The following is a 24,877-nucleotide window of genomic DNA, read 5'->3' on the forward strand; positions in this document are numbered from 1 at the left end:
TCACTGATAACAGCATAGAAGTCAATCATAGAGCCCTTAAAAGAAGAACACTCATGATCTCCATCTCCCTCAAACCTCCATCCTCCAAGAGAAACCACATCTTCTTCTCTATCACAATGATGAACAATAACTTCCTCAACATCTTCAAAGCCTAGAGTCTCAAAATCATGCATGAAAGGATGAAGGTTTCTCTCAAACGCATCCCTTTCCCATGAAGCATTGCCAATGAACTCTCTCAAAAGGCTATGATTTTTCGTTACACCTTCAATGAACACACTAGTCATAACCTCAAAGGAGTCCAAATACTCATAGATCGAAGGGTTGCAAACATGCGAGGTAGAATCATCAAGATGGGGAAGGGGGTTGGAATCCACAAAATCAACATTTTCTTCATTCTCAACTCCTCCACCATCATCCAAGGGACTCTCGATCTCTCTTGGTTGCTCAAATTCATCCTCATCCTCCTCATGAATTCCCTCATCCAAAATTGAAAATGGCTCACTCACATCCTCACCAAGGGTAGCTCTCAAAAGGGGTGAATAAGGGGAAGGAAGGCGCTCAAGCTCAATAGGGGAATGAAAAGGATCAAAATCCTCAAAAATCCTCTCATCACAAGAAAATCTCCCCTCATCTTTACATCCTTGGCCCATATCAACCTCAAAAGCACTCTCCCACTCCAAGTGAGGTGCCTCGCATCTATTTCCAACAACCCTAGCACTCATCACTTGGGCAAGTCTCACTTCCCTCAACTTTTGTTCCTCTTGAAGCTCTTGGACTTGTTGGGTGAGATATTGCATTTAGGCAAGAATTTGGGCATCAATGTTATTGGGTTGAGGTTCATGATCAAAATCAAATTGCATATCATCAAAATTAGCACAAACCTCATCACAATAAGCATATAAGGGGGAGGGGTCAATATGCATAATAGGTTCTTCATAAGGAGCATTAGACACATCAAGGGAGTTCATGCAAAAATTAGAAGGATTTTCAATATTTGCATCAAGACTAGAAACATGAGAATCCCTATCACAAGTATCCCTAGCAAACCAAACAAAGAAATTCCAAGCATCATTCAAGGACAAAGCACAAAATTCACCATTAAACATACTTTCAACCACACCCCTAGTATACTCATTCATACCCCAATAAGCTATACCACAAGCATCACAAAGAGAACAACCATGGAAGCTAAGGAAACCCTCAAGTCTTTCAAAGTAAGCATAGAAGGGTTCATCATCAAATTGAGGAAAAGATAAGCATGCCATTTTTTTTTTACAAAATAAACAAAAGCAAACAAAAATAAAACTATACACAAGAACCTAACTAATCTAATCAACACAAACTAATAAACATCTTAGTCCCCGGCAACGGCGCCAAAAATTTGATCGGTGGACAATAGGTCGTTGGTCTACTATCCTAGATCAAATGTACAATTTATATTCCTAACCTAACTCTATCAAGTTCACACTAGATAGTGGCAAGCTAGGGTCAAACCACAAGGACTAAGTGTATTAATTTGAGCTAATTAAACTAGTAGGAAGGTTGTGAGAAAGAGAGAGAAACAACTAAAACACTACTTAAAGCAATGAACAAGGTACTAGGGAAAGGGGAATCCAATTATGTTAATCAATTCAATAACAAGTTGCAATAGATGATCATTATCTCAATTAGGAACGAATAACACACTCAACTCACTCTCGCGCAATTAAGCATGCTAATTATCCTACTAAGCTAACTCACTCCCGTGCAAATAGCCTAGCAAAGGTATGGAAGAATCTATACTCTCAATCAACTCACTTCCGCACAATTGATTGCAAGCACAATGATGAACCTAGAATCAATTAGCTTAAAAGATTCTAGTAAACGTAAGCATCATCCAAACACAATAATCAAGAATCAATTGCATACTAATCACAACCAATCACTCAATCCATCAACCTAACCTTCATCCATTTCCCTAGAACAAAAACTAAGCAAACATAATGAAGATGAACATGGAAAACAAGATAAAACTAGAATTAAAGAAAGAATCAAACAACCAAACTAATTAACTACTCTAATCAACAATGACTTAAACCAAAACAAGAATTAAACAAAGCAATAAAGGTGAGAGAAAGTTAGAAAAGCTCATTGAATAGATGAGAAGAGGATCCACAAAGTTGCTTCTTCAACCTCCCAAATCTCCATTGAAATCCAAGCTTTCTCTCTCTAAAACTACTCCTAAACTAGAGAGAGAAAATCCTAATCTAACCCTAATCCTAATTAGAGGAGAGAGGAAAATGTAAAACTCCCTCTTAAGAAATCTAGGAAGTCTTCTATTTATATTACAAGAAAATAAAGAAGGAAATCCGGAATTAAAGCTCGAAAAAAACCCAGAATGCCGCGCCCGCGGGTCTAGTAGTCGCGCCCGCGGGCCTATGAGTCGCGCCCGCGGCAAGGCATCTCCAGAGAGTTGCAAATCCGGGAAAACAGAGTGCCGCGCCCGCGGCAGAAATGGCCGCGCCCGCGGCACCACTGTCCGCGCCCGCGGGTGTTATGGCCGCGCCCGCGGAGGCTGCGTAGCTTGGCAGTATCTTGCAGATTCAAACGGCCATAACTTCTGTTCTAGAAAGCCTCTTGGGGTGTGCGACCTACCGTTGGAAAGCTCTTCAAGTCTAGTTTCCAACGCAATTTGAATCGCTACAATCCAATGTGTAGATCAAAAGTTATGGCTAAAAGTGTGAACAAGATTTGGTTTAAGGCCTTCTACGAGCTTCAAGCTTTCTTGTCTCAAGCTTCTTCCTTAGCTTCAAGCTTCTTCTATTGAACTTTCTTTCCTTTTCTCGGGTCATAAGCATCGAACAAAACTTCAAGCACCTACACAAATAGACCAAGAGAGAAAAGAGTGAAAGAACACATAGAAAAACATGCAAATCAAGCTAGAAACCGAGGAAAAAGCATATTATTCACAACTAAGGCCTAAAACCATAAACTAAGACAAATATAACTAAAAAAAGAGTAAAAGGAATAGAAATAACAAAGAAACACCGAAATAAACCTAAAACTAAGGGAGAAAAACGCCCTAATATGTGTCATAAATGACACTTATCAAGAACCATTGACAATAACAGAGAAGGAAACCGTGCTAACACAGTTCATAATAGTTTTCACCATCAAAGTTGGAAGGCCAAACTTAACTAAAACTTTCTCAAGAAAGTCCCATTTGATTCTATCGTAGGCCTTACTCATGTCTGTTTTAATTGCTAGTTTCCCTCTAACACCCTTCTTTGTTTTCCTAATGTTTTCCAGTAACTCGTGAGCAAGTTAGTGATACATTTTGAAATTCACCAACTAAGCCATTGATCACATTTCGAAGCCAGGAATAAAGGCATTTTGAAATTCACCAACTAAGCCATTGATCACATTTCGAAGCCTGTTAGTGATACATTTTGCTATGATTTTATACACAACATTGCAAAGCCTAATTGGCCGTAACTTGTTCATAGAGTCGGGGTTATCACATTTAGGAATCAAGGCTATGTTCGTGCTGTTCAATTCTCTTAAGATGTTACCTGAGTTAAGGGAGGATAACGCTGCATCTGTTATATCGTCCTGCAACCAACTCCAATTTTTTTGATAAAACCCAGTAGGAACACCGTCCGGACCAGGAGCCTTCCATGGCTTCATAGAGAAAAGTGCATTCCGAATCTCTCTTCTAGTGTATGGCTGAGCAAGCCTATCCTTTTGATCTTCGGTCAGCGATTTAGATAACCCCCGTATTCCTTGATCAATTTATGAATTTCTTGAGTCGTCAGCAGCCGGACTGTTGCATTCATAAATCTCCTTGAAATAAGAGGTAGCTACTTGTGCAATTTCTTCTTCAGAGGTAAGCCATTCCCCCTGATCATTAACTATTGCCGTCAATTTATTCCTAGCTCTTCTCCCTTTTACAAAATTGAAAAAATACCTTGTGCAAGCATCACCTGCCTCATTCCAATTTATTTTGGCTCTTTGTCTCCAATAGATGGCCATATTTTGAGAGTACTCTTCCAAATTCTTGCTTACTCGTCTAAATTCAGAATCATCTCCTTCACTTTCAATTAGGAGCTATGCTTCAAGAATATCCTTCTCTAATTTATCCCATTCACCATTCCACTCCTCCCTCTTATTTAGAGTCCATTTTTTTTATTTCATTTTTTGCCTTCTGGGTTTTTTTAACGAGCCTAAACATGGGCGAACCATTTAGATTTTCGTTATGTTAATTTGGTATTTATGAAGCAATTTTTTCTCTTTGGTAATACTCGTATAAAGTTCATTGGGCAACGATGCATAAATTGTGTTGCAATTAATTGTTAGGTGTCATCATGTTGATGCAGTGACCTCCTATGTGAGTGTAATCACAAACAAAGCACTATAATTGTCTAACGATTTATTGGTCCTCATAGGATTATCCTTTGTAAGAATAGTTAAGTTGTATTATGATTGGTCTTTTTCTATATTTGGTTGCCATGTCAGTAGGAGTTATGATGATAATGTTTCACTTAACAATGGTTATGCCCAGATGTAATTATGATCCTGAGGTGTGATAGATGCTTACTGCTTCATAAGTGTGCTATGAGGTGAGATAGTGGTAAGAAGTTGGTTAAAAGGGAGGAGGGAGCCTTTGCCCTTGTTTAGTTAAAAATTATGATTAAGGTCACTTTTTCAGTTCTTAATTGCAGTACTAATGAGGCTAAGCCAATAAAGTCATATAGAAGCCCTCATTAGTGCAATCCATAACAGTACTATGGCCATCTTCTTATAAAGCTGATTAGTGCAATCCATGTTTTTTTTTAATACAGAGTATACATGCTTTTAAATGACAACCTGATGCTAACCCATATCATTTGCAAATCTTTGTGTTGGAGAATTTGAGATCTATGCATTTTATTCTTTGATTTGATTCTACATGGTCTTCTATCTTACTGAAAATGTTAAGGTTTAAGATTGATCTTTCATGTTAATTTGTTGCTTCTGTTGTTTCTTGCATTTTGTTGTTTCGAATTATGAATTCAATTGTTTGTTTGTTCATTTAGTTACTGCTGTAGGAAGTTTCACCTTGTTACATGAAGCTGTTTTTGTTAGGTACACCATACATAGACCACGATTTGGTGACCATCTTGACGCAATCAAGTTCATCTGTAAGGACTTATGGCTTCTTCAAGAAATAGATAGACAATCTGAAGAAAAATCATAGAGTGAGCTCCTGCCAACTACTAAATTGTTTTATGGTTTTATATTATTGTTTGAAGATTTATTGTCTCACAAGATTATTCATGTTATGTTTGGTTAGGTTACATTTATGCTGCAACATAATCGATTCCGTTGGCTATTGTTTCGATGTTTTTTGTGTCACTTCGGAGAGTTACGACTCAAAGACTTAATTCGCCAAGGTCGCCTGTACCTACAAAACAAACGGAGCTCCGAATGGCCAGAGGTCCGCCTCCAAAGATTAAGTTAATAAGAAATCGGAGTAAAACGTGCGGAAAGTAAGGTATCTGCTCGGATTCCAAGCTTAGGTGTTCTCTGTTTTATAGAGCAATAAAGGCCTGAATGATTAAGACCTAAAGTTCGAGGTGTCAAATGACTGTCCCAATAATTGGGGGAACCTCCCTTTTTATAGGTTCTTAGGAAAACGTGCCCTACCCTAGGGTTTGATGACCTAGGCATTAGGGCAGCGCCATTTTGCGGCGCCCTTGAAGGCCGCCATTTCCAAAGGGGAAATATCTGAGTGACACGTGTCACGCATCTCGAGGGTCCATTTGGACGCCTCCTAGAGGGACACGTGTCGCTCTCTCATTGGTCCACTTAGGGGTATTAATTACCCCAAAACTTTTGTCCCTTCACAGGAGTCACGTGGCATGCTACGTGGCGCCTGTGACAAGTGTCGGCCTTTGATTGGCCAAGAAGTTACTTTTTACTGTTCACTTGAATCTAGGGCTTTATCCCAGACCTTTTACCCCTCCTTTAAATAGGAGGGTTGACCTCCCTTGGATTCACACTTGTGTGAATCTTTGGGAGAATCTTGATTCTTTGACTTTCAAAGAATTTGACTTATACAGCATCCAACACTAGGCCAGCTCGTCCGCCTGTTCTAGCAAACGTTCCAGACTAAGCGCACCTCTAATACCTTCTTCTAAGGTAATAGCCTGATCTTTTCTTTTACTTAATTTTTTGTATTTTTCTTTTTCAAAAATTGTTTCCCAAACGCACGTGGCACAGCTTAGATTAGCGATCAACCGGTAACCGGGGACGGCTGAATCTAGAACTAGGAGTGCCGAATGCTCATTCGAGAACTACCCTTTGAGTGCATCTCCAAATCCGACATTGTCTGACCCCTATAGGACACGATGGCTAGAACAAAGCAAACGACTCGAAGATATATGACGCATGGTTCTTGTTACCATTCGGAAAGCAAGACGATCTACTAAGATGGCTCCATTAGGGCGCCTGTCTCCGAGGTTAGCAAAGACCCTCCAGGAAATCCTCGTACCCATTGTGACTCATTTTTAGGAGAGTCAGATGATGAACAAACCCCTAACCCAAGTAAATCGGTGACGGATGCTGAGATAGGGGAGGACACTGCTGGCACCAGCCGGCAGGCCCCCAGAGGAAAGTTCTGATGATGTCATCATCTTCTGACAGCTTCTCCGTCGGCTCAGAGGAGGCGCAGTCCAACGTTGAAACTGCCCGAGAATCCCTCTCCGTAGAGAAGGGAGAGGGCTGGGAAGAGTCGTTTGCTTCACGGCGACAGGAACGTGCTCCTTATTACTTGCTCGTTGCCAAAAGCAGGCGGGACAAGATGACTGAAAACTTCAAAAAGTTTATTTCCACTCTTGTCATGGAACATGGCTATCTACTGTCCATGCCGGATGCTGGGAACACGGTCACCTGGCCACAAATGGCCAGCTATGGTGACTAGTGCTTCGAATGCTATGAGGCGTCCATCTAGGTAGGACTCCGCTTCCCTCTTCATCCGACAATGTAGAAGATTTAAGACGAATACAAACTGGATATCCGACAACTAGCCCCCAATTCTTGGGTTAACATACTGGGCTACGTTGCCGCCTGAGAGATGCTGGAGGTGGAGCCCAGCTTCAAGGCGTTTGCTCATATGCACTACCTGAGCAAGACTCCGCACGCAAGTGGGACAAGCTGGTTCACTCTCACCAGCCACAAACGTTATATGATGGCTTTGGGGAAGTAGAACAAATGGAAGGACTGAAGGTCCAAGTTTTACAACGTCTCTTCCTTAGACTTCTTAAGGAACAAGCGGTACAACCGCTGGAACGACGAGTCGCCCCACCTGGCTCGGAAGAAAGAAAGACCTGCCGCCTGTACCTAGGCGGGCGCAGGAGGAGATTTTTTATCGAGGCCTGTTTTATATGGTCGTCCGATTAAACAAGGAGATGGGGGTCAAGGAGGTAACCCCCTAAAGTTACATTCCCCGATTCGAGTGGCTCTCGGACGGGACATATTTGTCCGCTTTTGGCCTTAGTAATGAGAAGCCGAGAGGTAGCTGGCCGCTTGAATTTACTTGCTTTGCTACCCATATTGATTTTTAAATGTCTAAGTTTCTAACTCTTGTTGTTTTGTGCAGACATAGCAATGTCAAAACTTTTTGGTTACAACTATCTCTACTGCCTTCTATCATTTGAACCTCAAACGAAGTGAAGAGCAACCGCCAGGTGGCACTCCTTAGGTAACGATTTATTTCACTTAGAATTTTCCAATAGATTTCAACTTGTTGGGATTTTCCATAAGGTCTTACATGAAAACTCTTCTTGCAGGGTGGCTCATCAAGGCCTATTCCCACCCTACAGCCGGATCCCAAGCTAGGGAAGCAGACGACTGGCGATATCTCTAAGAGCCATAAAAACACATCACCCACAAGCTGAAGAAGGGAATGGGCGCCTCCTCCCCCATCCATACTCCATCCAAGCCGGACACTCAGCAAAAAGCGTCGAAGAGTGGCAAGCCACTCAATATTGCTTTCAACTCAGCAGACAACATCGATTGTAACACCCCAATAATTCTCTCTTAAAAACATGTGAATACCCTGAACAAATCCAAGAGAATTATTGGCGTGCTACCGCTACGTGTTCAAACATTAAGGCTTTTTCAGAAAATAGCAGCAGAAAAATTAAAAAAAATATATAAGTTCCAAAACTAATAACCAAAACCAAATTAAATCTTACAACTTGGAACCCTTAAGGCCCTTATTCAAAACTGAAACCAATAGAAGTAGTATGAAAGCAAAGTTGAGTTTAAATAACTTTAAATGTAAATAAGAAAAGTAACCAACTCTCCACTCAAGATCCCACCATCTAGAAACATATGCTGCATGTGTAAGAACCTGTGGTTAATCTGCTCCTCAATATTATAAGTGTAAAAATTGGATCGTCACAGGGTCATTGAAAGACGAATGCCATGACCAAAGAAAGACACACACAAAAGCACGCAATCGGCAAAGCTAAGTACATACAAGTTGCGAAACAAATTAAGAAAACACCTAACATGCTACTAATAATCAAGCATAAGCGTCATTAAATACAGACTCAACACATGACTCAATTATCAAATTTATTAAGACCTCACTAGTTGATATTAACTAACTCATTTATTTATTTCATTGGATTTAGCAATAGATAAGGTTGTCCAACCCATGTCCCATTTGGAACATCAATAAAAGAAAACCCCATGCCTCCTTTTGGAAACATTAATAAACATCCAACGACCATGGGCGCGACTTCGTGACCGTAGTTAGTATGAGATCTCACCTAACTCCTAGTTTTAAAAAAAATAATATTTGAAATAGGAGACTCGTAGATCAGACGGCCTCGATAAAAGTACACGGCTAATACCCCATGTACCCAACCCCTGATTGTCATTACTCCAGATGTGCACCAATCCAGAGTTTTATTGCTCATCCATCTTGCACTTTACGTGATTTGCAGGTTTAGACTTGGTGATGACTCATATGCATTACAATACAAACATTCCAAATACAATTCAATCAAACAAGGAAAATTTCCAATTTAAAATTCTTGATTTATTAGTGACAAACAACATTTATTATTTATTCCTTTCTACCTCGGTGTGTAAACACCTTGAGTGCATAAGGCACCCCAAAACCTTAACTTCGTCTTATAAGACTTGAATTCTTCCTTTACTCATCCTGTTTGCATAATCATGAATGAGAAATAAATTAATCTTTACACCAATCACATACCTTTGCCTCTAAACGCACCTTGCATAATTAGAGAACAAATAATACTTGCAATATAAAATAGTGCACATCATTTGAAATTCACAATGTATAACCAAACCATTTAACCTAGTCAATCCTATACATAATACTAAGTTCTCGATCCGTCCTTAAACATGCACCTACAAGCAAGGTTTCGTAACTTGTACGTACCTTGTGTAAACAATCCGATTGGCCACTTTAAAACTAGAAGTCGCCTTCTACAAAGTCCTCTCCTAATCCAAACAATGAGAAATAAATCAATACCCAAGCAAATAAATTTAAAGCAATACTAAACTACTTTAAAACCTCTTAAATCATCAAAATAAAGCCTTTAAATTGTCCCCAATAGTCAAAGTTAATAATATAACATCCCAACTATAAGTTTATATGTTAAAATTATAAAAGTATAGTGTATAACAAGAAATTCCAGCAGCTTTAAAGTAAGTAAATAAATCTGAAAATTTTGTTTAAATATATAAAATAACCCCATAAGCATAATTACTTGAAATAATCATTATATATCAAGTTAGTGTGTTTAAAACCCGAAAATATGTCAATTCAATGTAATTAGAGGCTTAAAAAAAAGTATGAAATCTGAAAATTCGTACTTGAAGTTGTAATTTAAAGTTCAAAGCTTTTTAATCATAAAATATCCACAATAATTATTTTATAGGCTTAGAAGCATAAAAACATGAAATTAATACATATTGCTCATAAAAATCAAAACTTTAATAATCTGAAAATTTATATACAATGAAAATAATCATACTTTGATTTAATTTAAACATAGAATAAATAGATAACTTGATTAGTACGTTATCAAACCCTAAAACATGAAAATTCATGGTTTAAACCCTAAATTATACAACATATATAATCTGAAACTTTACTTAATAATTTAAACATGCTAAAACTCATAAATTTACAATCTTTTATAATTTAAACATAATATCAAACCATAATAAAATTAACTTAGAATTGAAATCAAATAAAAATTGAAGCTTTAAATCAAAATAACAAAATAAAAGAAGTGAGAACAAGGGAGGAAGAAGGAGTGTGAGCTGAGGGGGGTCGGCTGGTGCGTCGGTGGCCGGAGGTGCGACTGGCGGCGGTGGCTGCGGTTTCGGTGGTGCTGTGCAACTTCAAAGCTTTTTTTTTCTTGTGAAGTCATGAATAGCAGAGAAGGAGGAAGGTGGTGAATGAATTTTTTTTTTTACGTGAAACACAAAGGTGTGAGGGTTTTTGGGGTTTATATATTTTGTGGGCCTTGTCTTCAAAATCAAGTAGGAGTAGAAATTTGTATTTGGGCTTAGATGGAAGTTTTAGCTCTCTTTATTCATTTTTGGGTTACTAACACCATTGATAAAATATATTAGTGTATAGGAAAAGAAAATTTCAATTGGATTAATGCTTATTAATTTAACATAGTTCAAATAAATTTTGCATAAAATAATTTATTTCATGAAAACAAAATAAAATATTTATTTAAATAATACAGAATTATATAATAACTTATTATAAAAATTATGGGGGATTACAGTGATGCCGCAGGGGGAGAGGAAGGTAATACATCCGGCCATATTCTTCAATGATTAAAAATGCATATGTCTTTTCAAAGTTCTTACTTTGATTATTTTGCTTGTATTGACACATGCTCCTGCAAGGCCAACTGTCCTTTAGATGACTAAGCAAATGCTCAAGACGCTTGATCCTGAGGACAAGGCGTGTGTCAAAGGAGTCGGCACTTTTGACCTTGACGTCATATTGGCACTTCTCTGCGAAGTTAGACTTGTGTCTTTCGACTTGATTAATGATTTAACCGAAAGGTTTCTGATGTGTTCTTTTGTTTTGGCCGACTGCAGGCTATGCCGCGCGTGAATGGTCTTATAAAAACACTCAATGAAAAGACCAGAGAGGTAAAGGCAGCGAATGCTCGGGCCGCCTCTTACTTGGACAAAGCTCAGTTTGAGATTGCCGAAAATGAAGTTCTGACACTTGATATGTTGTATTCCCAAGTGTCGGCAAATCTGCAAGTCAAGCAGAACCTGGACGCAGCGAGGATGCGGGTCAAAGAGCTCCAAGATGAGGTCAAGGGCCTCAAGGACAAGATGGAGCCCCTCCAGGAGGTGCAAAAGAAGGCTGATGACCTCGAAGAGATGGTCAAGAGACACAGAGGGCGGCTACAAAACCAATAATCCCAGCTATTCGCTGCCTTTACCTCTCTGGTCTTGTCATTGAGTTGGGCATTGAACTCATCATTTGCCATATCAAACTGAACTTGCTAGACAATGCTCGGGCTACAGAACCAATAATCCCAGTTTGAGATTGCTCAGGAACAAATACAAGTCTTTGATGGATGAGGAAAAAACAGTCCCTAGTCAAACAAATGATAGATGATAAAGAAGCCATCATGCGTGCGGTTTGGGTGGCTGTGCAGCCGCCAGCCGACTATCAAACTTGGAAGGTTCAGTTTGATATGGCAAATGATGAGTTCAATGCCCAACTCTTAAAGGTGGCTGAGGAGTGATCGGGATAAGATAGGTTGTTAAGCTACCACCCTAACCAAATTAATCATTTATAATACCTAAACTTACACTAAACTAGTTAGTGGCAAGTAAAGGGTCGAACCCAAAAGGACTAAGTGTATCAATTTGTGCTAGCTAGACTAGTAGGAAAGCTTGTGAGATAGAGAGAGGTTCAACAAAACATAACTAAGAACAAATAACTAAAACTAGGGAAAGTGGAATCCAATTACATCAATACATTCAATAACATCATACAATTAGATGAAAATGACCTTGATTAGGAACAATAAACACATTTAACTCACTCTCGCACAATTAAGCATGTTAATTATCCTACTAAAGTAATTCACTCTCGTGCAACTAGCCTAGCAAAGGTATGGAAGAAATTAGGGCTCTCAACCAACTCACTCTCGCACAATTACTTCCCTTAGGAACCCTTTGTCATGAAATCTTAACGTTGAAGCATGCCTTGTCACATCGCTCATCACTCATAACCATCATTGCATTACGAAGTATGAAGTGCTTAGCCTCCGTGCCTAAGTTACCCAAATGCTTTCATCATTGAGTCAACAGTTGAGATAGCCTAGGATGGATTAATCCTTGAACCTTAAGAGATAGTATCAAATGACATTTGACTAAGCTCATTCAACATGCCCCTTCAAACACTTCGATTCTTTTTTCGCGTCTTTAATTTTCGGGAGAAAGTCGGCACCCTCCACAAAAATGACGGAAATTTTTTGCATTTTCGAGTCGCATAGTCAATACAATGCACACACGGGTCATGAGTCACACGTGTCATTTCACTTTGAGTCGAGTCAACCTCGAGTCAATCATAGAGAGTCAAGTTTATACCTTGAGTCGTGTCAAGTCAATGAGTCAAGCAACATTGAACCTTAGGTCAACCCTAAGATAATTAAAAAGATTAGCAAAGTTCTATAGTAAAAAATAAATACAGGTGCAGCAGAATAGGGAAGACCCTATCACAGCGTTCGGCGACAGAGTCAATTCTTGGCGCCAGAGATATTTCAGCAGCGATAGAGCTCGAAGCCTCTTAGAAAGGTGATTTCGATCGCGTACGGCAATTTCGGGTTCCTTGGTACGCCAGTTAGCCCCTATAGGCAACTTGACATGATTAAGTAGTCAGTTTGATTACAATCACAATAAGTGATCGACCTGATGAAAGATCGTCTCACTTAGCTTGAAACGCCTAAGAATTGGCTCATCACGGAAACACCGACATACTGGTTTTAGCGGAAGCAAAGTTCAGGAGAGCTTTAGAGATCGACAAACGTTGGTCTTCAGAAATTTTTCTTTAGAATATTATCGCAACAAACGTTCAAGTACCGAAGCTCTATTGTTCAGAGACGCGTGAACATTTCCATCAAAGCTCTTTGCTCCAGAGACGTGTGGGCATATTATTCAAGCTCTTTTGTTCAGAGACGCGTGGACAATCCTTTTCAAGATCTATTGTTCAGAGACGCGGGGACATTTCATTCAAGCTCTATTGACCAGAGACGCGAGGGCATATCAATCAAGCTCTTTTGTTCAGAGACGCGTGAACATTTCCATCAAGCTCTTTTGCTCCAAAGACGCGAGGGCATATCATTCAAAAGCTCTTTTGTTCGGAGACGCGTGGACATATCATCAAAGATCTCCTATTTTCAAACTCTTTCTCTCAAAGACGCGTGGGCATCCTATTATCAAGCTCTTTGTTCGGAGACGCGTGAACATATCAAAAAAGAAGCTCTTTGTTCAGAGACGAGTGAACATCGAAACAACAAGGTGGCGTTCCCTAGATTGTGGAGAGTTGTTACAAACAACTGACGATTGTTTCAAGAGAAATAATCTTTGATAGTATTCCCTTGGACGTGGAATATTATCAAATCGGAGGAGGATAGTTTCAGGCGAAGCAATCTTCTATATTGGAAGAAGTTACGAGCGTAGCGGTTTTCAAGCGGGATGACATTCTCTAGCTTGCAGGAGGTCATCAAAACAATCGGTTACTTTCAGAGACGTGTGCTCGACGGTGCAAGATACGCGTTTCTTAACTCTCTTATCTGTTTAACTAACGCTAGTTTACAGGTATCGGCGTTACAAGAATAATTTAGAATCGTAGAACGTTCTAAATCATTCTCCGTCCCTATCGATACTTTGACTTTTGTTTTCGAAACTTGCGTTTCTCCAAACTCAGTCAAAGTGGGGGCTTCTGTAGACACCCATTTGTGTCTCCCCAAAAACGAAACCCGGTGATGAGTACTTTTCACGTTGAATCATAATCGAATGAAGCGAAAGTGTGGAATGTCTAGTGTTGCGGAAAGTTTTAATTTTATTTTCTCCTCTCTATGTTTTTGAAAACGTATTTTAAGAAAAATCATCCAATCCAGTTTGGTTGGTCCATGATATGGGTCCAATAGTAGTGTAGTTTGATGGGGCTCGACAAGAGCTCTCCAATGATATATTATAAGCCCAATTCCGATGAACATTGAGGAAATTATGGCCAATTTTCTAAACTGGGCCCGGTTTGAGCCTTATGTACGGCCCATTGATCTAGGGGAGGGCCTAATATGATTTATCATTCCTAATGCAAATAGGAATGGTTTTAGTCTTCTAGATTCTTCTAGAAGGTTCTTTTCATTCCTAATTCAATTAGCATTGATAAATTGACTTTTGTTAACTTTTCAGAGTTTTAATTAAAATCAAAGAACATTTTTGAGGAAAAGATACGATTTTATCCTCTTGTACGGTAAAATTAATCTGATTTTAGAAAACGTGTCAAAAATAGGGTTAGCGCCTAACGCCAGGCATTGGCGCCAGCTATTGGCGCCTGGAGCTAATGGTGGCGCCTGGCGCCAATCAGCTGGCATTGGCGCCAGCTCTGTTTCTGGTGCGCCAATGCTCTTTTTTGTTTATTTTATCTTTTTGGCTGATTTTCTCTATAAATACCGTATTAAAAACTCCGTTTTCATTCACCAATTCTCATCAATTCTTATACATACACCTACAACGAGTTTTCATTCGCAATCATTAATTCTCTCATTCTCTCTAATCATTCACCATCTCTCTCTTTTTCTCTTTTCTAAACTAGTCTTTTACATACGAAATTCCGCATTCGCAAGATCTAGAAACACCTAGCCATATTCGAAGTTGCCTTCGCCCAAGACGTGAAAGCTTTAATTTATGAGGTTTTGGTCCCAAATCTCTTTTTCAATTATTTAATTTAATTGCTTTGTTTATTATTTTACTTGAAGTTACTAACGTGTGTATTTTGTTATTAGAAAGAGGTACGAGGCCTCAAAGTAAGTACTTTAATGGTTTTTATTGATGTTATGATGTAGAAATCATGTTTATATTGTTATTATGATATTCCTAGTATCATATCTAGGGTAATTTTAATATCAAATATGATTGTTATGATGCCTTTTATGTTCTTCCTAATATTTTTGATTGTTAGTATCATGTTAGGGTTAAAGACTTGATTTTTATTGCTTAGTAACATGCTAGGGTTTGTTATTAATCTTGTTAGTATCATTTCTAAGATCTTGCTATGCTTTAACATGATTATTATTAATATTAATTATGATTGTTGTTATGATGATTATTATTATGATTATTCTTTATGATTTATGATTATAATTGTTATAATTATTATGATGATGATTATTTTTAGTTATGTTTGTTTTTGTTATTATTGATTATTATTATGTTGCTTGATATTTTATTGTCATTGCTTGATCACACTTTTTATGCATGTTTGCAGGGAATTTTATACTTGTAATCACGCTTAATAAGATAATTAATAATCTTGTTAGGGTTGATATTATTATAATTCAAGTGATCGCCAATAATAATTTATTTGTGCATTAAATTCAACCAACATAGATAAACAGGTTTAGGGTTAATCTATTGATTGCATGTTAGTCAGAAAGCGCACATGATTACGATTAGAATAAATTAGAGGCCTATTATTAGGGCAGGTTCAATCTCTTTTAGGTTGGATTTGTACCTTCATCCCCAAACCCTTATTTGGTTCTAGACCTTATGGAGTTTACGATCTCTTAGATCGTTAAGGGGTGTAACCTTCACCCTGTGAACGGTTTACAAGTTCCTAAAACTTGTTGGCGACTTTTTTACTCTATCTTCTTCCCTTTTAGACGCCACCGTACTTTAGTGTATGATCATAGTGGGGTTCAAGCAAAGGGGATTAACGCTTGAAATTTATTCCCTACAGGAGGATACCGATTTTTCCACAGCATCCGCCTGGTTATTTTCAGACCTAGGCACTTGACTTAGATGAAATTCTTCAAGTGTCCCAACTTTAGCTTTGTGATGAGTCTATTTTATATATATTTTTATTCCCCATCCCACGGTCATATTTATGCTTATTTGAGCTCTACGAAGATTTTTTATTACTAATATACGTTTTCTAGTGTTTTTGTAGAGTTGGTATTATTTTGTAGGAGTTTGCAGATTTATGGTAATTTCTAAGCTTACTAAGCCGCTACAAAGATATTGGAGTTTGATCGTATTTTACGACTATATATTCTACGCTCAAGACCGAGTTAAAGGTATTTCGTTCGATGATAAAAGGCTCGGTTTGTTTGGAGTATTAATTTTACTTGTATTACAAGTCCAATAATTAGATATGAAAGGAATGGTGTCCTTCGAACAAGCGTACTATTCCGTTAGTAGGTTCAAAATTATTATAAAGCTAATATATTTAGTAAGATCAAGTGATCGGAATGCCTGGGTGGAGGTCGCTTCCGATCAGTAATATTAATGTATAATTAATATTACAGCTTAATCTTGACTAAACCCTTTGGGTCACACCCAAGCAAATATACGAATCGACTCAACAAATTAATTTGGAAGAAATTAATTCGTCGCCCGAGTGTTAAATATTTAGACGTCGTAAATTCAACCTTGGAGCGTCGAAACCGAGCGTCGGAGAATCTCAAATGTCGAGCCAAAATTTAAAATTTGGCCAAACGGGAAAATGCTTCAAGTAACAAGAAAAATCCTAGCCACGCGAAAGGCTAGTAAAGTGCCCCAAATAGCATGCCACGTGGCAGCCCACATGGCAAAACGCCATGTGGCAGCACACGTGGAAGCCACGTTGGCAGCCGCCAAGTGGCAGCCACCACGTTGGCAGCCACCTATTGGCAGCGTGCCACGTGGCAACACGCCATGGTGGTGGCACGTGTGGCAAGAGGGCGTGGACCCGGGTGATGGGTCATGGACACGACCAAAATAAACTAACCCAACCGAACACAACTTGGTGCTCAAGGTTGGGTGGCACATGGTTAGTTCACATTGCATGTGAAATGCCTTGGGGACCAAGTGGGAAAGTGGTCTCCACCTAACCATGTGACACTTGTTACTTTTTCTTTGGTTTATTTAATTAAGGATTGAATTCATCAATCTTTCCGTGTTGGAAATTTTTGTGAAAAAGTCCCACATTGAAAGATGAGTGGAATTCACAAGCTATCCTTCCTTATAAATAGCCAAAGCATGGCCTGAGAATTCTTAGCTTGAGTGGGAGTTAGAAAGAGCATTGCATTTTGGCAAAAACTCTTAAACTCCATTAACACTTGGGTTTTGGTCGGACCTTGCTAACTCCAAGGTAGCAGACCTAAAAAGCTGGTGTTCGTCATTTGTGGGTGGATACTGTTGGAGGCTCGGTATTTTCGGAGCTAAATCTGTCAAGTAAGAGCTTATTTGGTCGGGCGAAACATGCGTCAAAGGTAAATTCCGATTTTATCCTTTTATGTTTATTTATTATGCTTTATGGTTTTATGAATTGCGGGTGGTTCTTTGGGTCGGGGTTGTTTCCACGGTAAGTTGAACTTATTAAACCCCAACAACAGTATCGGAGCCACACTCGTTTATTTTTAAAAGCATAATATTTTTCAAGGTGATTTTTATGGCTTAATTTTTCTGGTTTAAGTTGCTAATTAGATTAGTAGCTCGTATTATCTTTTTTAACCTCGTATTTTAGCTACCTTTAGCCCCGAACCCAGATTTTGACCCAAAAATAGTGAATTTTAGGTGGAAAAGGTGTTATGGAAATGGTTTTACCCTTTTAAGACTCGTTCGCCAAAAGGCAACTAGAAATGCACTTTTCGAGGGATTTTTCGTTTTTAAGAAAAAATTTAAGTCTTTCAAACCTTGAAAATTAATTGCATATTTATGGTGGTTATGTAATTGGTTGAATACATATTTTATATGAATTTTTAAACCTCTTTAGGCATGATTACTTGGTAGTAATTTGTGCTTGAATGCTTGGTTTTATTTTTCCGCATAATTGCAAACTAATTGCATTAAGTGTGAAATTATTGTTCTTTGAGGCTTCCAAGTATTATAGATTCAATCTTTAATTATGTTAAGTGATTGAAACTTTATATTACTAAATTCCATGAATTGTTGTTAAACTTTGTTGATTTAATCATTTTTTAGTTGATTGGAATCATAAAGTTTGAAACTTTGTGATAGAAAATTATTTATTGTCACATTGGAAGATACAATTTTTCAAGGATTCACAAGTATTAAAGTTGGAATCTTTATTGAACTTATGTTCATTTTTTCCAACTCCCTTTTATTTTGTCAAAAACTCAAGATTAATTTAAACTAATTAAATTAATAGTGAGTAATTGCACTCTTATTATTTTTGTTGCACCAAGTTAAACCAATTTAAATAAAGAATGGTTCTTGAGAATTATTTTGGTTAGATGCACTTTGAAAAATTTATTTTAAACTAGACTTGTTTAAATTTTCATTTTTTCTCAATGAATTAATTCTAAAATTAATTTTGAATTGATTAGAGATATCGCACAAAATCGGGAATTAATCCCGAGGCACAAGCACGCAAATCAAGGCACAATAGCCATGTGAATCCTTCGGCCAGTTGGGCTTCTCGCATAACCCGCATGTGGCTGCCGAGGGACGAGGTTGCTGCGGTTGGTGTGTGTGGTGCTAGGTGTGTGCGAAGAGCTTTGTGCTGACTTGGTGCATAAGGGGCGTGCGAGATGATTCTAGGCGTAGTAGCAGTGCGAGGCAATTGTAGCTAGACGCGCATCGAGTGCGCGCTGCCAAGCAACGCCCAGCAGCATCACAGCACGCAAGGCCGAGGCTGCTAGGCAAGCGCCCAGCACTTGCGTGCGTGTGAGTGCTCAAGGGTGCTAGCCTTGGGTAGTCGATGCACTTTTCTCTCGATTTTAATTTTGCTATTTGGTCGTTTTGTTTATTTTAATTAAAATTTTGGAGGCTAGGCCTCGGGTTTTGAGCGACATAGGTAAAATTTATTTTTGACAAATTTTAGGAATTACCGGCTTAATTAATTGGGTTAATTAAGTTGGATGCGGAATTTAGTGGGAGCTTCAAATGTTAATTACGCTTATTTACATAATCGGTTAAAACAAGTTTGACTAGTTTTAATTAGGCGTGTTGAGTGGATTAAGCACCTAGATTAGTTATTAGTTCACGCGTGTTTATGTATTGTTACTTGTTTATCGTTGTAAAATGCATGGGCCATTCACAAATAGTGAATGGAATGTATATTCTCTCACAGGTTTTATGAAATGGCAACTAGTGGTGCCCGATTAGGATAGAAAACACGGTGATGTATTTTTGTAAATCTAAATAGGGTATGCGAACTGTTGAGTATTTTTTGTACCTTAATATTTATATTAGTCCTAATCGTACATACTAGTAGTTGCATTTTATTATGGACAAGTCTTGAAGATGGAGGTTCTTGGAAGACGTAGCCATGAAAGTTGCAATGAAGACCTTTTGAAGATTTGAAGATCTCAAGGGGCCATGCTAGTTGCCAAATGCATCTATATTTATGTTTTTCGATATATATATATATGTGTGTGTGTGTGTGTGTGTGTGTGTGTGTGTGTTTATGTATATGAATTATATTTTAGATGCATGTTTAGGATTTCGAATGTTGTGATGATTAATTCAGTTCACTTAAATCAACCAACATAGAAACCTTAGGTCCCTAAATATTGAGTAAAACTTGTCATTACAAAACAACACTTACCAATCGAACGAGGGTAGTTGTGGGCTACGCCAAAGCGAGGCATCACTACTTCTCTTTTGGAGCGTAAGGCATACCGGGTATGCAAGTTGGTTTTGGTTCACCTCAACGATATGAGTGATGGAGTCCTAACATGTCATGGCAAAGTGAATAAATTGTTGAGAGAGCATTAGATGCGACGATTTATTCAAGCAAGAATGGCTTGGAGCCATTAGCAAAGCGTTGCTTACCTTAGGAGATTGAGTGTTAGGACAAGCCAAAGCATGCTTAACCCCTCTTTGTTTCTTTGGATCTTGGAATTGACTTATTCTCGCTAAATGGGGACAATTTTAATCCGTGGATAAGACGTTTAATAAGATTGAAGATTTTCATGAATACCTTTTAATTTTCAAACTTATTATGTTATTTACTTGATAAATGGTTATACTTTGCACTTATATTTGTAGAATTCCAAATCAAACTATATTACTTTCCATGATTGGTAAAGGAAATCTTTGAGAATGGTTCTCAAAGAAAAGTAAAGCATTTCTAAAATACAATTCTCATAAATGACTTTTATAACAAAGTCCGAAAGGACGGTTGGACATCATGTATTCAAAATACTTGGTAGTTTTGATAAAACATGAAGTATTGAGTTGAAACTCAAAATTGTCAATATTGACAACCAACATATCTTTTTGAATAATACATAGATGAGTAGGACTCATTGATGTAGTAATTCAAGCGTGAATTAAAGGAAAAGATGGAACTTTATTTTATAGCGCATTAGATGCTTAATTATGCCTAACAAAGTATAAAAGTCAAAGGCTCTTAAAGAAATGGTTCTTAAAAGATTATGAGATAAAGTATGATAAGAAATATAGGAAACATGGAACGAAGAAAAGGAATATGATTCCATTTTAACCCATGAGTTCATATTATTGTAGTTAACTTAGCAATTCGTTATCTTCACAAGTATCGGATACTGCTTGAGTGTTCCACTTTGAAAGTGACTTGAAACTATTGAAGATAAGCTAAGTTATACAAGCTAAGAATGAAGCAAGTGGGGCTACATTAGTTGTAAGGACGTATGATTTGTTTAAAGACCTTTAAGCTAAAGCTGGAACAAATAAAAGGTTATTGTGTTCCATAATCAGCAATTGAGCCATTTACACACGGAAAGACTCACATTCAAAGCAATGAGAAATAGTTGCAAATTTATTTGAATGGCATGGTTGTCTAAACCATGAGTCATGAATGCTTGATTATAAACAAACATTATCTTAACATGATAAACTAGAAAAAGCTCAAATTCATGGGAATGATTTGCGTTCCGAACATCTTTAGCAATGTCACATCGACAAGAACGTACTCAAGCTCTATTAGATAGGCTCTTGATAGTTGATCGATTCGGAATCAATCTAAGACAAGCAAGTCTTACTTGTTGAAACAGACAAAGTAAAGAGCTATTGTTCTTGGCATAGACAATTGACTCCGAAAGCTAAAGAAGATTCATTTACTTCAACGTCTCACTAAGAATTTGAAAGAATATGGCTATATTCATCAAATTTGAACAAACTTGACCTTGAATAGTTCAAGAGTTCAGTGAAGTACAGAATCGACTTGGGAAGATATAAAAACGTCACATTAGATCGAGCGATGTTTGTTTGAGCCAAGCATGACCATCACAAAGTTATGAAAATGAAATTTTCGTAAATAACTCCACAAAGAGCATAGTGTGTCTTGATCGAGGGTTAGATAGGTCGTTAAGCTACTACCCTAATCAAATTAATCATTTATAATACCTAAACCTACACTAAACTAGTTAGTGGAAAGTAAAGGGTCAAACCACTGGGGAAGCACACTAATTTACCATCTATAATCACTAATGCAAGAGTGAAAAGGGGATTGTTTTTTTTTTGGTTTTGTTAAGTAAGAACACTAAAACTACAAATAAGCAAGAAAATGATTATTAAAATCAAGGGAAAATGATGCTAGGGATACGGGGGTGTCCAATATGATTAGAAAGAGGGGAATAATGTTGATTATCATGAAACACATGCCAAAGAATACAAGATTCTACCTAAATAATTCATTCTACTGCAATAATCTAGGCAAATCAATGAAAGAGGTCTACACTAATAGGGATCATTCTCATGCATCCTATTAGTTACAATCAAATCAAGAGAATAAAGAAGCACAATCCATAAAAACTCCACTTAAATAACTCATTCTCATGCAATCATTAAAATAGAGATGATCTTAATCTAGTTCAAATCACTTTCATGCATTTAAACTATAAAACATCAAATAGAGTCAACAATAATCTCAAGCTATTAAAAATCATGTCTTTCATCAATTTATGGCATAAGTTCAATCCAACCATCATCATTCATCCAATATCATCTCATATCTTCCACCCCTTTCCCCAAGCTAAAAGTTTGCCTAAATAAAGGAGATTAAACATAATATCAAAACTAGAAATAAACTCAAGAAACTCAAAACAAAACATGATTAAAATCAATGAAATCAATAACAACTAGATGAACTAATCAGATTAACAAGAATAAGCAACAATAAAACAAATAGATAATACTAAAGGAAAGGAGAAGAGATTACTAAAGAAAGGAATAATGAAAGATGAAAACTTGGATTTCTGCTTGATTGATTGAAGATTAAAACTTGAGCAAAGTTGAATACAATAACGGATGCTTGAATAACAATCTATTTTCTCTCTCTAGATTAGGCTAATATTATATGGAATTAGTACTAAGTCCTCTCTATTACAAAGAGTCCCGTATATATATATATGTGGCTCCCCCCAAAAGAAATAAACTTGGGCAACAAGGCCCAAGGAAATCAGAAACCCAGCGGTGCGCGCCCGCACACGACATATGCGCGCCCGCGCAGTAGAAGTGTGCGCCCTCTCAGCACAGTGCGTGGCCGCAACTTTGAGGGTACGGAGAAATCAAGCAGGCCCGCACAAAAAAACTTTGCGCCCGAAGAACAGGTCGCGCCCCCGCACAGAAGCCGCATAGCAGGTCGCGCGCCCGCGCAAAAGCCGCACAACAGGTCGCGCAAACCATCTGGTTTGGCTCTGTTTCTTCAGCCTGGCTGCGCGAGTTCTGACAGGACTGCGCGCCCACACAGCTATGGGTGCGCGCCCGCACAGCCATGGGTGCGCGCCCACGCAATAGCCGCACAGCATCCTGCGCAGAACAGTTGCTTAGCTCCTTTAAATGCTCTTTCTTTTAGCACAAAATACCTACAAAATAAAAGCACGAAAATCAAAATAAAGAGAAGGCGAGAAGACTAAGAAAAGGGAAGATAAAGGAGAAATGAAAAGAGGAAACAAAACTAGGTAAAAATGCTTAGAAAAAGGGCCAAACAAGTGCAAATGAGGGGAGAATCCTTAGAGAAAAAGGATAAAAGAGTGGCATAATTGCCACTCATCAAAATCCCCCACACTTGCCTCTTGCTTGTCCTCAAGCAAGGAAAACTGGAACAAAAAGACAAACACAACAAACATAACATGCTAAGGTTTTAGCAAAACCAATCAAGCCTGAAGGTAATGAAATGCTCCATTTGGACTCACACGCAAATAAATGCACCAAAGAATTCTTATCTTTCTCAATTCAAAGAGGGAAAACACGTTCCATGATGCCCTAGGTTGAAAAAGAAAAACCTAAGCTAAGCATAGAGAACTAATGATTTCATTCTCCTCCCTAGCCCCAACCAAGACGGTTCGCGTTCTCTCCAGTATCTTTAATTCATCCCCTAGCTAGCTCCTCATGATTCCTCGAGGGAACCGGAAAAAAAAAATTTAATTTGGAATCATAAGGTCATCCGGACATCTCAACTACGCATAATCTCTCCATAGGGTTGAAATCTACCTCCCTCCACCGTTCTTTGACCACGACCCTCAAAAATCCAAGGGTCTCAAGTAGGGTTGTAATGTCATGTCTATGGGTTAAGGTTGGGAAACAATTTGAAAATTTTAGTGGCAATTCCTAAATGAAGCATAAGAGTGGCCATCTCTCAAGAACATCCTAAGAATTGAACCTATTCTCAAACTTACAACCTTTCAAAACAAACCACACCACATTACTTCAATCTTTTTCATATTTTTTTCACATTACTTCAATCTTTTTTATTTTTTTATTTTTATTTTTATTTTTTATTTTTTATTAATTTTTTTTGCTTGGTTTACATGAGTATCAACTTTCTTGCCAAACCTTTTTGCATACTCTTTTCATGAATAATCTTTCAAAACCTTACTTGAACCAAATTACACAACTGTCTTGCTCAATTTCAACATTATCAAACTCGAACCTCACAAGTCAATGCTTCACTAACTACAAAGGTTGGTAGAACATAGGCCGATAGGTTTGTAATATGTCTAAGTCAAGAAAAGGGAAATAAGGCTCAAATTGGTTAGCAAGTGGGTGAATGTAAAAATGAAAACCAAATTGTAACAAAACACAAAGAAAACAAAGAAAAATGAGAAGAAATGCCCTCTTCCTCCTCTAGAGTTATATGGTCACGATCTTGGGAGCTAGACGCCAACACAAAGATTAAGATATGCATAGTTAAGGATCCTAAATGCCGCTAAGGCTGGAACAAATGACGCTCACGCGGGATAAGAAATATAGCAAATGCCAACTAAGGGAATCCTATCCACCATAGAGAGCAACACCATCTTACCACTTTCCCGTGAACTAGGGGTTCAAACGTCCTCTAAAGTTCTCAACTGGGCTACCTTAGCTTACAATGTGTCTTATTCAACCAAAAGCATTCTAAAACCGTGTAAACCCTCATCAACTAGGAAGATAAGCATTCAAAGACACATCGTCAAGAGAGGCAAACCAATCCAAAAGAGTGAGCAAATTACAAATCAAAAATCATTTCAAATTGTCATAATTATGCTGGTAACACAAAAAGAGGAAAACATAACAAAAGAAAGAGGAAGAAATCAAAAGGTTCACATACGAGGCATATAATCCAATTAAATCCCAATCGTCATACAAGTGATCGTTCGATAACAACATCAACGATCCCAGGTTCCAT

At 38.0% G+C, this 24,877-nt stretch overlaps 1 long non-coding RNA gene across 2 annotated transcripts; it reads left to right on the forward strand.

Moving 5' to 3' along the window:
* The first annotated feature begins 3,030 nt into the window (after positions 1–3,030).
* On the forward strand, positions 3,031–8,618 carry LOC110730373. Of its 2 annotated transcripts, none has more exons than XR_002513036.1 (3): positions 3,031–5,216; positions 5,312–7,720; positions 7,809–8,618. It is a non-coding gene; the product is annotated as an uncharacterized LOC110730373 (long non-coding RNA). The 2 variants fall into 2 exon arrangements; XR_002513037.1 differs by having other exon boundaries at positions 7,619–7,720.
* The last annotated feature ends 16,259 nt before the right edge of the window (positions 8,619–24,877 follow it).

The sequence above is a fragment of the Chenopodium quinoa genome, unplaced genomic scaffold (assembly GCF_001683475.1).
Source record: "Chenopodium quinoa cultivar QQ74 unplaced genomic scaffold, ASM168347v1, whole genome shotgun sequence".
NCBI lineage: Eukaryota > Viridiplantae > Streptophyta > Magnoliopsida > Caryophyllales > Amaranthaceae > Chenopodium > Chenopodium quinoa.